The sequence below is a fragment of the Triticum dicoccoides genome, chromosome 5A (assembly GCF_002162155.2).
Source record: "Triticum dicoccoides isolate Atlit2015 ecotype Zavitan chromosome 5A, WEW_v2.0, whole genome shotgun sequence".
NCBI lineage: Eukaryota > Viridiplantae > Streptophyta > Magnoliopsida > Poales > Poaceae > Triticum > Triticum dicoccoides.
In genome coordinates, this window is record NC_041388.1 from 129322313 (window position 1) to 129336898 (window position 14586).

Below are 14586 nucleotides of genomic sequence, written 5' to 3' on the forward strand. Positions count from 1 at the left end.
CGGTAAGTTTTTGGTTAAGTCATTTACTCACTCGTTCTTTTTGATACTGGTGCATCGCATTCATACATCTCAAGGGTATTTGTGGATAAGTATAAACTGCCAACCCAAGCCCTTAGGTCACCCATGTTAGTAACCTCCCCTGGAGTAGAGTATATGGCTAGTCTATGGTGTGATCGGTTACCATTAAGGATTGGTAACTACATATTTCCCTCAGACCTAATAGTATTGGAATCTCAAGGACTGTATATGATATTAGGCATGGATTGGTTATCGAAGTATGAAGGGAATATTGAATGCGCCAGTAAGTCAATTTTGCTTACAACGCCAGAAGGAAGAAGGATCAAGTATGTATCCCGGCATGTGCCAAAGAGGACTCACGTAAATTCCTTAACAGGATTTGTGCAGGAGGAAGTACCAGTAGTAAGGGATTTCCCTGATGTATTTAGAGGAGTTGCCAGGCATGCCACCGGATAGAGATATTGAGTTTTTGATTGAGCTTTTGCCAGGCACAGGGCCAATATCTAAGAGACCATACAGGATGCCCGCAAAGGATTCGGAAGAGATTAAGAAGCGGGTTAAAGAGTTATTGGATAAGGGTTATATTCGCCAAAGTTCTTCACCTTGGGGATCGCCGGTACTTCTAGTGGAGAAGAAGGATGGATTGTTAAGGATGGTTGTTGATTATCGAGGATTGAATGAAGTAACCATCAAGAACAAGTACCCACTACCGATGATCAATGATATGTTTGATTGATTGCAAGGAGCTAAGGTATTTTCCAAGATCGATCTGCGATCAGGATACCACCAGTTGAAGATTCGAGAACAGGATATACATAAAACAGCTTTTACCACCAGGTACAGGCTGTATGAGTATACCGTTATGTCATTTGGTCTGACTAACACACCTGCATATTTTATGAACATGATGAACAAAGTGTTTATGGAGTTTTTGGATTAGTTCGTCGTAGTGTTCATTGATGATATCCTAGTTTACTCGAGGAATGAAGAGGAGCATAAGGAGCATTTGCGTTTGGTACTTGGAAAGCTCAGAGAACATCAGTTATATGCCAAGTTCAGCAAATGTGAGTTTTGGTTGAAGGAAGTTGGATTCCTCGGACATGTTATATCTGGAGAAGGTATAGCAGTACATCCCACCAAGGTTGACACTGTGACCAATTGGGAAGCCCCAACAACAGTTGGAGAGATCCGGAGTTTTCTTGGACTCGCAGGATACTACCAGAGATTCATTGAAAATTTCTCGAAGATTGCGAAGCCTATGACGGAATTGTTGAAGAAAGATACCAAGTTCAAATGGACTGAAGAATGTGATGCTAGTTTCCAAGAGTTGAAGAAACGTTTGGTTACATCACCAGTGTTGATTTTGCCAGATCAGACCAAGGATTATGAGGTGTATTGCGACGCTTCATGTCGAGGACTTGGAGCAATGCTTATGCAGGAAGGAAGAGTTGTTTCATATGCCTCACGACAGCTTAAGCCTCATGAGTTGAATTATGCCACACATGATTTGGAGTTAGCAGCCGTAGTGCATGCGTTGAAGACTTGGAGACATTTTCTCATTGGAAACCATTGTGAAGTGTACACGGATCACAAGAGTTTGACGTACATCTTCACGCAGAAGGAGTTAAATCTCAGGCAAAGGAGATGGTTGGAGCTCATCAAGGATTATGATATGAGATTGCATTATCACCCCAAAAAGGCTAACATAGTAGCTGACGCGTTGAGCCGTAAAAGTCATGTCAACACCTTAATGACGGGAGGTTTACCAAGAGAGTTAGCCGAGAATCTTCGTGAGCTATGTTTGGAGATAGTTCCGAGAGGCTATGTAGCAGCATTGGAGATTCAGTCTACTTTGATGGATAAGATTAGAGGGGTCCAGAAGACTGACAAGGAGATTTCTTCTATTAAGGAGAAAATGAGCAAAGGAAAAGCTAAAGGATTTCGTGAGATTGAGCACGATACCCTATGGTTTGAAGACCGTGTTTATGTGCCCAATGACCCAGAGATCAGGAAGTTGATTCTGCAAGAGGCCCATGATTCACCATATTCGATTCACCCAGGAAATACCAAGATGTATCTGGATTTGAAGGATATTTTCTGGTGGACCGGAATGAAGAAGGATAATGTAGCAGTTTGTGATGTATGTCAGAGAGTAAAGGCAGAGCATCAGAAGCCAGCCGGATTGCTACAACCATTGCCAATACCCGAATGGAAGTGGGATAAGCTAGGCATGGATTTTATTATAGGTTTGCCCAGAACTCGTTCAGGCTATGACTCGATTTGGGTAGTAGTCGATTGTTTGACAAAGGTAGCTCATTTCATCCCCGTGAAGACTACCAATACTAGTGCCAAGTTGGCAAAGATATACATGACTAGGATCGTATGTCTGCATGGAGTTCCAAGGAGCATTGTATCAGATAGAGGAACCGAGTTTACCTCAAAGTTCTGGAATCAGTTGCATGAAACTTGGGTACCAGGCTAGAATTCAGTACAGCTTTCCATCCGCAGACAGATGGACAGACCGTGAGAGTCAATCAGATTTTGGAGGATATGCTGAGAGCTTGTGCGCTAGATTATGGATCTAGTTGGGACGACAATTTGCCATATGCAGAGTTCTCTTACAACAACAGTTATCAATCCAGTTTGAAGATGGCGCCTTTCGAAGCCTTGTACGAAAGGAGATGCAGAACCCCGTTGTCATGGGATGAAGTTGGAGAACGGTAGTTGTTTGGACCGGATCTGATTAAGGAGTCTGAACAGAAGGTGAAATTGATTTGCGATAGGCTCAAGGTAGCCCAGTCCAGGCAGAAGAGCTACGCAGATTCTGAACGCAAGGAGACAGTTTACGAAGTCGGAGACCGAGTTTATCTTTAAGTATCTCCACTTCAAGGAGTTAAGCGCTTTGGAGTTAAGGGAAAGTTAGCGCCATGTTTTGTAGGACCATACAAGGTTTTGGAGCGTATGGGAGTAGTAGCTTATAAGTTGGAATTGCCCGAAGGATTGTCAGGAGTTCACGACGTGTTCCACGTTTCCCAGTTAAAGAAGTGCCACGCGGAGATGGCTGATATACCGCTGAGAGATACAGTGCCGCTGGAAGCGATTCAGTTGGACAGTAATTTGACCTATGAGGAGAAACCAGTTAAGATTCTTGAGTATGCCAGCTGAGTCACACACAGCAAGGTTATCAAGTTTTGCAAAGTTTAGTGGAGCCACCACACGGAGGATGAAGCCACCTGGGAGCGAGAGGAAGATTTGCTGAAGGACCACCCTCACCTATTTTCTAGCCAACTAGAATCTCGAGGGCGAGATTCATCTTAAGGGGGATAGGTTTGTAACATCCCAAATTTTCAATTTGGAATGTTATACAATAGATCATCACTGCATATCATATTTATTTGCATTTTGAGTTGATCCTAGAAATTCTACGCAACTCAAAGACCCTTGGAGAGAGTTGGGGATTTCGTTCTTTTCATATTTGAGTTTTCTCAAATTTTGGAAATAGGATCATTTGATTTTATTTATTTTACCTTCAATTATTTCTATTATCAAAATATGAGAGAGGGAATAAAATGACTCTCCCAAAATAAAGAAATATTGAGTTTTTCGTGGTTTTATTTGAATTTAGGAAAAATTGCACGTTTTCAAAAATTGGATTTAGGGCCAAGAAAATGTTCATCATGTTCTAAATATTTTATTTAGACGGTGAAAATTTGTTTTGGCAATTTTATATTTTTATTTATTTTTCTACAATTTTTCTTAGTTTCGGTGAAATTGTTTTAAAAACAACCCCGCGCCCGACTGGGCCAAAGGCCCAGCCGAGCCAGGCCGGCCCGCCAGGCCATCGCCTCCCTCGCCGAGCTGCCGCCGAACTCGGGGAGATCGAGCCAGGCATGCCTCTGCCGCCGACCCCCTCCCCAAGCAAGGCCGCCCCCCTCTGTTAAATAGCCACCCCTGGGCCCCTTTGGGAGCCCTGAGTCGCCACCCGCCGCCGCCCATGCAGCCCCGCCGCTGCTGCTGCCGCACGCCGCCGCTGCTGCTTCCACCGCTGCTGCTGCCCGCTGGAAGCCCCGTCGGAGCCCCACCGGATCGAGCCGAGGTAGTCGCCCCGCCGCTCGGTTTTCTGAGAAAAACCGATTTGGTTTTTTTAGAAAACCCTAGTTTTTGTTTTTTTAAATAGATCGGTTTTTTCCGGTTTATTTATTTAGCGAGCGTTCGCTCGTCCGTTCGTTTTAACGAACACGTTCATCGTTTAGTTCCAGAAAACAAACGTTCGTTATTCTGTTCGTCGTTTTTCTTTTTCTCGGATTATTCCGCGATTATTTCTGATCACGATTTTTGATCCAATTTTCTTTCTAGTTTAACTTTTCGCTCGTTTATCGGAATCACGCGATTCAAGCGCCTGGAGTTTTGTCTCGAAACCCTCTTTCCGTTTAACCAACTCAAACAAGTTTTTGCCTCAGTAAAATTTGACCTAGATTCATATTAGTAAACGAAGCTTGTTTCTTTTGCCATTTGTCTTTCGTTGCTTCGTTTGATTTGATTCTTTTTGCTGACCGGAGTTCTTAAGTTGAACTATCTGGTTAGATCTCTTATTCAAGTTTTACATGTGCATTAGATGAATGAGTACTTATTGTATGCTTGTTTGTTTGCGATAGAGTACCCGGAGTGCGCCGCTTGCTACTTCGAATTGCTAGGTTTCACGGATCATCAGCAAGGCAAGTAACACTTTGATCATACCTCCTACTACCCAGTTTTATTGCATTAGATCAATCCTCACACCATTGCATGATTAGGATCTAATTAAATTGTGGGTTTGGGAAGTAGATGAGGTAGTACCTATTACCTGTTTTATTATCAAACCTTTGGGAGTTACTTCTACGTTTGCTTATTACGCCATGCTATGCTAGTAGACGTGGATTGGGTGAGTGTATCCATGATAGATGTGAGATTGTTAACTTAATGGTTTATCTAAGGTGGCAACTTAAACACACATCTGGGTGGATTGAGGCACCTGGGTATTCCAGCGATTGCCTATTTTTCTTTTGGACCGCCACCCAGGCTCAAAGGGATCATGAGATTATTCATACTAGAAACTTCCGTGTGCAGCCACAAGCTACTATGGGCTCTAGCATAGTTGACTAAGTTGTGCGAACTCTTACAGTGGTAGACTAGCAGATGTAGGGGATGTAGGTTGGTACGGTCTACTCGTTCGTAAGGTGCAAGCGCTTCTGAAAGACTATGTCTCGGTCATCCGTTTCTCAAACATCATGTAGTGCGAGAATCCCAACGGAGGAGATCGAGTCTTGTGGGGAAAAGTGCGCAAACCTCTACAGAGTGTATAAACTAATCATGGTTAACCGTGTCCCCGGTTATGGACATCTTGAGTATCTAGTACTTGGATTATCATGTGAATCTCACATGTTACTCTAAATTAATTTTGTTGGGTTTTAATGATGATGCTTAATTGGGATTGAGAGGGTGTCTACACTCTCAATGTTTAACCACTACCATGATAGTTAAATAAAATTTATTCCTTTGCAGTAGGGAAAAATTGCAAAACTGTAGCCATAGAGCTTTCCACTAGCCAAATATGCATGTAGTATAGTGTTATTCTTTCATTGCTCTCTGTGTGTTACATTGCCAGCATATTCCATGTGCCGACCCGTTTCAGGCTGCAACGTTCATGTTGCAGACTTTTCAGACGATGAGTAAGGTGCTTTTAGGTCGTGGTTCTATACTTAGTGATGTCGTTGAAGTTGATGGACTCACTTATCTTCCAAGCCTTCCGCTGTTATCGTTATTAGATGGCCTTAAGCCATATTTATTGTAATAAGTTCTCTTTTGAGACACTCGATGTAACAAGTGTGTGATTGCCACTCTGTTATAAATCCTTCAAGTACTGTGTGGTGTCAGCATTACTGATCCAGGGATGACACCGGAGCACAGAGATTGGACCGTTTGAGGTCTGGTCGCTACATTTGATGAGGTGAGGGAGGGATGTGGTTGCTTTCAAGATAATAAGGGGTTTTCTGCAAATTGGAGCAGAGAAGTGGGCTATTGTTACAAAAATGCCACAACTTACCTCACAGCCATTAGATGTAGATCTAATGGTCAGAAATGACGGATGGCAGACACACCACCGTCACCAACTTAGTCTTTTATAGGAGTAGGAGTAGAGAAACATGTATAAATTGTAACATTTGGTTCTGCTCCTTGGAAAACACTAGAGCGGGGCTATTTCCGCCAGATAAGCAGGGTACGTAGTAGCTAGGTTGGCGCATCGTCAGTTTCGTCACATGCGGTCCGACATGTTCTAGTGTTTCTAGCAAGATGCTCGTGCATTACACGAAGTTGATGGAAAAGGTAAGCACAACTTACAAATTGACGGATGGAGAACTAGTTACAGTGATGCATATAATTAAGCAAAGGGAGCGCACATGTTGGTATTGACTGGAACGAGAATGCAATAGCACAATAAGAATTAAGGCCACAATTATGCAATCACAGTGGTGGTTACAGGAGGCAAGAAGAAAGATGCATCCATCAACGTACGACCTCCTCCTCCTCCTCAACTTAGTGCGCCGGGCCACCGACCGGCATCTAAGGAGTGGCGACTTTTGTGGTGAGGTCAAGGTGCTTCTCAACAAAGGCATCCAAGGCTTCCAGCCGGTTGAGGAAGGCCAACATCGTAGCGTCCTCACTGGCATTGTAGATACCTATGTACAAGATTTGCTCATACACGTGGATGTGTAGGTCGATGAATTCTTGCAGGGCAAGGTGCCTCGCGGCGAGCACAACCTCCAGGTGGATATTCTTTGTGGCTTCGGTGGGAGTCGCAGGGTGATATGTCTCCAACTTATCTACTTTTCCAAACACTTTTGCCCTTGTTTTGGACTCTAACTTGTATGATTTGAATGGAACTAACCCGGACTGACGCTGTTTTCAGCAGAATTGCCATGATGTTGTTTTATGTCCAGAAAACAGAAGTTCTCGGAATGACCTGAAACTCCACGGAATATCTTACAATAAATAATAAAAAACCCTCGCCAAAGATGAAGACCAGGGGGCCGCACCCTTGCCACGAGGGTGGGGGGCGCCCCCCCTAGGGCGCGCCCCCTACCTCGTGCGCCCCCTGGAGACCTCCCGACTCCAACTCCAACTCTATATAACTGCTTTTGGGGAGAAAAAAAATAGGAGAGAAGGAATCATCGCGTTTTACGATACGGAGCCGCCGCCAAGCCCTAAAACCTCTCGGGAGGGCTGATCTGGGGTCCGTTCGGGGCTCCGGAGAGGGGGATTCGTCGATGCCGTCATCATCAACCATCCTCCATCACCAATTTCATGATGCTCACCGCTGTGCGTGAGTAATTCCATCGTAGGCTTGCTGGACGGTGATGGGTTGGATGAGATTTATCATGTAATCGAGTTAGTTTTGTTAGGGTTTGATCCCTAGTATCCACTATGTTCTGAGATTGATGTTGCTATGACTTGGCTATGCTTAATGCTTGTCACTAGGGCCCGAGTGCCATGATTTCAGATCTGAACCTATTATGTTTTCATCAATATATGAGAGTTCTAGATCCTATCTTGCAAGTCTATAGTCACCTATTATGTGTTATGATCCGTTAACCCTGAAGTGACAATAATCGGGATACTTACCGGTGATGACCATAGTTTAAGGAGTTCATAAATTCACTATGTGCTAATGCTTTGTTCCGGTTCTCTATTAAAAGGAGGCCTTAATATCCCTTAGTTTCCATTAGGACCCCGCTGCCATGGGAGGGTAGGACAAAAGATGTCATGCAAGTTCTTTTCCATAAGCACGTATGACTATATTTGGAATACATGCCTACATTACATTCATGAATTGGAGCTAGTTCTGTGTCACCCTATGTTATGACTGTTACATGATGAACCGCATCCGGCATAATTATCCATCATTGATCCGATGCCTACGAGCTTTTCGTATACTGGTTTACGCTTATTTACTTTCCCGTTGCTATTGTTACAATCACTACAAAATACCAAAAACATTACTTTGCTTTCGTTACTCTTTTGTTAGCGTTACCATCACTATCATATTACTTTGCTACTAAACACTTTCGTTACTAAGTGATGAAACTAGCATGATACTTATGATGAGAGATCTCGCTACTTTTATATCCTTAAAATATTTCCGTTCTCATTAAAGGGTGATGCTAAGATATGGTTTAATTCTCTTGATCCTGGTTGTGTGCGTAGTCCCCAGGATATGATCTACTAATTCTCTACTAAATATTTCCCTGCTCATAAGAAACAAGCTGCTTTAAAGGAAATATACAACTTTGTGCAAATTAAAGAAGAGAGTCTCCCACAAGCTTGGGGGAGGCTTTTCAAGTTATTTAATGCTTTGCCTGATCATCCTCTTAAGAAAAATGAAATACTTGATATCTTTTACAATGGAGTAACCGATGCTTCCACAGATTACCTGGATAGTTGTGTTGGTTCTCTTTTCAGGGAAAGAACACCGGATGAAGCTGAAATCTTATTGAATAATCTGTTGACAAATGAAAATAATTGGGCACCTCCTGAGCCAGCTCCTGCTACAATTAATGATCCTATTCCTAAACCAACTCCGAAGAAGAGGTGTTCTATTTCTCAGCCCTGAAGACATGCAAGAGGCAAATAAATCTATGAAAGAAAAAGGTATTAAAGCTGAAGATGTTAAGAATTTACCTCCTATTGAAGAAATACATGGTCTTAATTTACCACCTGCCGAAGAAACATATGATCTTAATCCTTTATTTATTGAAGAACCTTCAGACCTCGATAACCCGACACAGGTAGTAAAGGTAAATTCTCTCTATAGATATGACAAAGCTGTAGTCCCATTTACTACAATTGCTAGCCCATGCTTATATGAGTTTGATAAATTTATGGCTAAGCAAGAAGACTTTAATGCTTATTTTGGTAGACAATTAAAATACAATTAAAATATGCTTGGACACTTGGGTGATTATATGGCTAATGTCAAAGGTGAACTTAAACTTATTAGTAACATGCTTCCATGGTTACCACTCAAGTAGAACAAGTACTTAAAGCTCAAAAGGAATTGCTCAATGAGATGAATAGTAAGAAAAATAATTATGCTGTTAAAGTGGCTACTAGAACTGGTAGAATGACTCAGGAACCTTTGTATCCTGAAGGCCACCCTAAGAGAATTGAGCAAGATTCTCAGAGAAATAATATTGACGCACCTAGTTCTTCTAAAAAGAAGAAAAATAAAAAAGATGGAACTGTGCAAACTTCTAGTGAACCTATTGCTGAACCACTTGATAATCCAAATGATATCTCTATGTCTGATGCTAAAACACAATCTGGCAATGAACATGAACCTAATGAAAATGTTAATGATGTTCATAATAATGCTCAACCTAGTAATGATAATGATGTAGAAATTGAACCTGCAGTTGATCTTGATAACCCACAATCAAAGAATCAACGTTATGATAAGAAAGACTTTGTTGCTAGGAAACATGGTAAAGAAAGAGAGCCTTGGGTTCAGAAACCCATGCCTTTTCCTCCCAAACCATCCAAGAAAAAGGATGATGAGGATTTTGAGCGCTTTGCTGAAATGATTAGACCTATCTTTTTGCGTATACGATTAACTGATATGCTCAAAACAAATCCTTATGCGAAGTACATGAAAGATATTAGTACAAATAAAAGAAAGATACCAGAAGCTGAAATTTCCACCATGCTTGCTAATTATACTTTTAAGGATGGAATACCAAAGAAACTTGGAGATCCAGGAGTACCTACTATACCATGCTCCATTAAAAGAAACTATGTTAAAACTGCTTTATGTGATCTTGGAGCCGGTGTTAGTGTTATGCCTCTTTCTTTGTATCGTAGACTTGACTTGAATAAGTTGACACCTACTGAAATATCTTTGCAAATGGCTGATAAATCAACTACTATACCTGTCGGTATTTGTGAGGATGTGCCTGTTATAGTTGCAAATGTTACTATTTTAGCGAACTTTGTTATACTTGATATTCCCGAGGACGATAGTATGTCTATTATTCTTGGAAGACCTTTTATTAATACTGCAGGGGCTGTTATTGATTGCAACAAAGGCAATGTAACTTTTCATGTTAATGCTAATGAGCATACGGTACACTTTCCGAGGAAACAACCTCAAGTTCATAGTATCAATTCTATCGGAAAAATTCCATAGATTAAATTTGGAGGGTTTGAATTTCCTCTTCCTACTGTCAAGAAGAAATATGATATACTTATTATTGGGGATGTGCATATCCCCGTTGAGGTAACCTAGTGTTATTCAAAATTTCTCCGGTTTCATGTTAATCGGAATGAGTTTGTTAACAAGACTTGATCAACCTTGTCAGTGGATTCCTTTTGATGAGCATGAGATGGATGAAACTAGAAGCACAACCTTCTGTACCCCACTTTTACTTTCTGTTATTTAGTTAAAATAAAGTGAAAATAAATACTTTTCTCTCTGTTATCTGATTATCCGTGCAATATAAAAATGCCTTGAAAATAAAAGTTCTCCAAATGCCCTGAAAATTAAATATGATTTTTTAGAATATTTGAGGATTTATGGAACAAAGAACACACCAGGGGGGCCAACCACCTTGCCATGAGGGTGGAGGGCGCGGCCACCCCCCTAGGGCGCGCCCCCTGCCTCGTGGGCCCATGGTGGCCCTCCTCCACTTATTCCTGCACCCATCCTCTTCTTCTTCCTCCCACAAACACAAAAAACCAACTCAAGCACGAGTTCCAGCCCTCTTTGCTACCATTTTCGATCTCCTTGCTCAAAGCACCTCTCACAAAACTGCTTGGGGAGATTGTTCCTTGGTATGTGACTCCTCCATTGGTCCAATTAGTTTTTGTTCTAGTGCTCTATTCATTGCAAATTTGTGTTTCTTAGGTGACCCTGTTCTTGAGCTTGCATGTCAAATTTATATGGTCAAAAGTAGTTTTGATGCATGATATAGGCCCTAGGAACTTGTAGGAGTGGTTGCTATCAAGATTATTGAGTTTGGTTTACTTTTATTTTGAAGTTACTAAAAATTTCAGAATTTTTTAGAAAATGATGAGGAGATTATTGAGGGGCTCATCGAGCCAAAGCTCGAAGGAAAAGGCACCGAAGCCTAAGTATAATTTGCCGCGCACCGCGGAGGTTCGGGCGTGTGAATGGCCTTCCGAGGATTTCTTGAGAGCAGCCGGGATTTATGAAGATTTTCATGAATTGGCTCAGGCCTCACCACTTTCCTCCACGACCAATGCGATCAGTATCTCTTACTCACAAATACCTTTGTGCAAAACTTTCATTTTCATTCTAGGAACTCACCACCTACGGTGGAGTTTCATTTATATCATGAGCATAAGGAGATGTCACTTTATGATTTCTGTCGGATTTGTTTAGTCCCTTTTGGGGGCAAGACAGAAGAACCACATCATGATGATGTGGAGGGGTTTATTGATACTATCACTGTAGGAGAAACTAGAAAGATTTTCGATGCACGAATCACTAGAATACATTTTCCTGTTTCACGTTACTTTGCATTATTTGCTAGTCGTTGCTTAATTGGACGCGGAAACTGTGGAAACCTTAGTATCCCTGATATAATTATTCTGCTCCACGGTTTATACAGTGATAACACTTTTAGTATGGGTGGTATTATTGCTAAACAGTTAAGTCTAAACCGTACAAAGGGCCCCATCTTTGGAGGCATCTATGCTACACGCCTAGCTGCACATTTTAACATACCTATTAGGCATGCTGAGAAGGAAAAAAAAGTGATGCCTCGTGTTTATCTAGATTATAAAAGTATGATGGCACATGATTTTATTATTAAGAATAGCGCAGGAGAGCTTAAATATCAATTGTTCTTTAATAAACATCATCCTCAGGCTATTACCTTGCCTGCTCCTTCTTTGTTTGATTTGATTGTAGGCAAGTACCTTGTTCCGTTGAGGGCTATCCACGCCTACCGGAACCCTGCACTAGCCGAGGAGCCAGAACCGGAACCACAATTTGATCCTTCACGACAGTCTAACTTTCAGTGGGATCCAGAGATGATTGCCAGCCAGTGGCAATCATAGCCTTGTTCTTCTGCATCATAGTACGACCCCAACAACTATTATTATGGATATCAGCCAGGCCAGCCATGGCCATAGACCAACTTAGGCCAAAAGCCTAATCTTGGGGGAGTACATATTTCTCACCGACATTACATTTATGTTCACACACACTCATTGCTAGATGTCGGTGCTCATACTTTTTCATTGTATCATCCATGCTAGTTTATTTCCTTCTATGCTTTCTTCTTGTGTGTCTAATAAACCTTAAGAAAAACCAAAAAAATAGTTGTAGCTTTTAATTAATTTACTTTCCATGCTTGTAGTAGTAATTAAAAAGAAAACCCAAAAATATTTCTTGTTCTTCTTTTGCTTGTTGGGAGCTTTCCCGTGTAAATAGTTTTATTTCTTTTCTTTTCTTTGGGGGTCAGTAGGAGAAGACCATGATTAAATTGTTGAAGTGGCTCTTATATGCTTTATTGTTGATGTAACCAAGAGCCCATATTGCTTTGTCTTCTCCTGTTTATTGAATGCTCGTAGATTCCAGCTTAGTCCAATGCACGTGCACTCTTATTATTATTCACATCATTCGGTATATATGATGATATATGATGGACTGACTGAGATGAGGAAAGCTGGTATGAACTCGACCTCTTTTGTTTTTGTAAATATGATGAGTTCATCGTTCTTGATTCAGCTTGTTATGAATAAACATGTTTGCAATGACAATTAGAGATCATAGTTGCTTGTGCCATGCTTGATTAGCTATGAGTTATAATGGTTTACCTTGCGTGCCAACATGATATTAAAATGGTTATGATGTGGTATGATAGGGTGGTATCCTCCTATGAATGATTTAAGTGACTTGACTTGGCACATGTTCACGCATGTAGTTGAAACAAATCAACATAGCCTTCATGATATTTATGTTCATGGTGGATTGTATCCTACTCATGCTTGCATCCAATGTTTATTAATTTTAATGCATGTACATGGCTGTTGTCGCTCTCTAGTTGGTCGATTCCCAGTCTTTTGCTAGCCTTCACCTGTACTAAGCGGGAATACTGTTTGTGCATCCAAACTCTTTAAATCCCAAAGTTATTCCAGATGAGTCCACTATACCTTCCTATATGCGGTATCTACCTGCCGTTCCAAGTAAATTTGTATGTGCCAAACTCTAAACCTTCAAATAAATATCCTGTTTTGTATGCTCGAATAGCTCATGTATCAACTAGGGTTGTCCGTATCTTCCATGTTAGGCGGGTTATTCTCAAGAGGAGTGGACTCCGCTCCTCACTCACGAGATAAATGGCTGGTCACCGGGATGGCCAGTCCCATGCTTTATGCAAACTAAATCAAAAATAATTGCAAACAAAACTCCCCCTGGGACCTGATGTATGTTCGAGGCACTCGTTGTTTCGAGCAAGCCATGGATTGATGTTTGTTGGTGGAGGGGGAGTATAAACTTTACCATTCTGTTTGGGAACTGCCTATAATGTGTGTAGCATGGAAGATATCGCCATCTCTTGGTTGTTATGTTGTCAATGAAAGTATACCGCTCAAAATATTATTCACCTCTATTTCAAAACCGAGCTCTAGCACCTCTACAAATCCCTGCTTCCCTCTGCGAAGGGCCTATCCATTTACTTTTATGTTGAGTCATCACCCTCTTATTAAAAAGCACCAATCAGAGAGCACCGCTATCATTTGCATTCATTACTGTTAATTTATATTGGGTGTGACTATGATTGGATCTCTTTTACCATGAATTACAATGTCTAGTCAGTCCTTGATCTTTAAAGGTGCTCTGCATTTATGTTTTGCGGTCTCAGAAAGGGCTAGCGAGATACCATCTTGTCATATAATATTATGATTGTTTTGAGAAAGTGTTGTCATCCGAGATTTATTATTATGGATTGCTAGTTGATTATGCTATTGACATGGGTAATCATGAGACCTGAGAATTATTGCAAATATGGTTAGTTATAATCTGTGCTGAAAACTTGAATGCTAGCTTGACATATTTACAACAACAAGAGCAAACAGAGTTTGTAAAAGTTTTTCTTTATTTCTTTCAGTTTGTCAACTGAATTGCTTGAGGACAAGCAAGGGTTTAAGCTTGGGGGAGTTGATACGTCTCCAATGTATCTACTTTTCCAAACACTGTTGCCCTTGTTTTGGACTCTAACTTGTATGATTTGAAGGAACTAACCCGGACTGATGCTGTTTTCAGCAGAATTGCCATGATGTTGTTTTATGTCCAGAAAACAAAAGTTCTTAGAATGACCTGAAACTCCATGGAATATCTTACAATAAATAATAAAAAATCCACGCCAAAGATGAAGACCAAGGGGGCCCACACCCTTGCCACGAGGGTGGGGGCGCCCCCCCCAGGGCGCGCCCCTACCTCGTGGGCCCCTTGGAGACCTCCCGACTCCAACTCCAACTCTATATAACTGCTTTCGAGGAGAAAAAAAT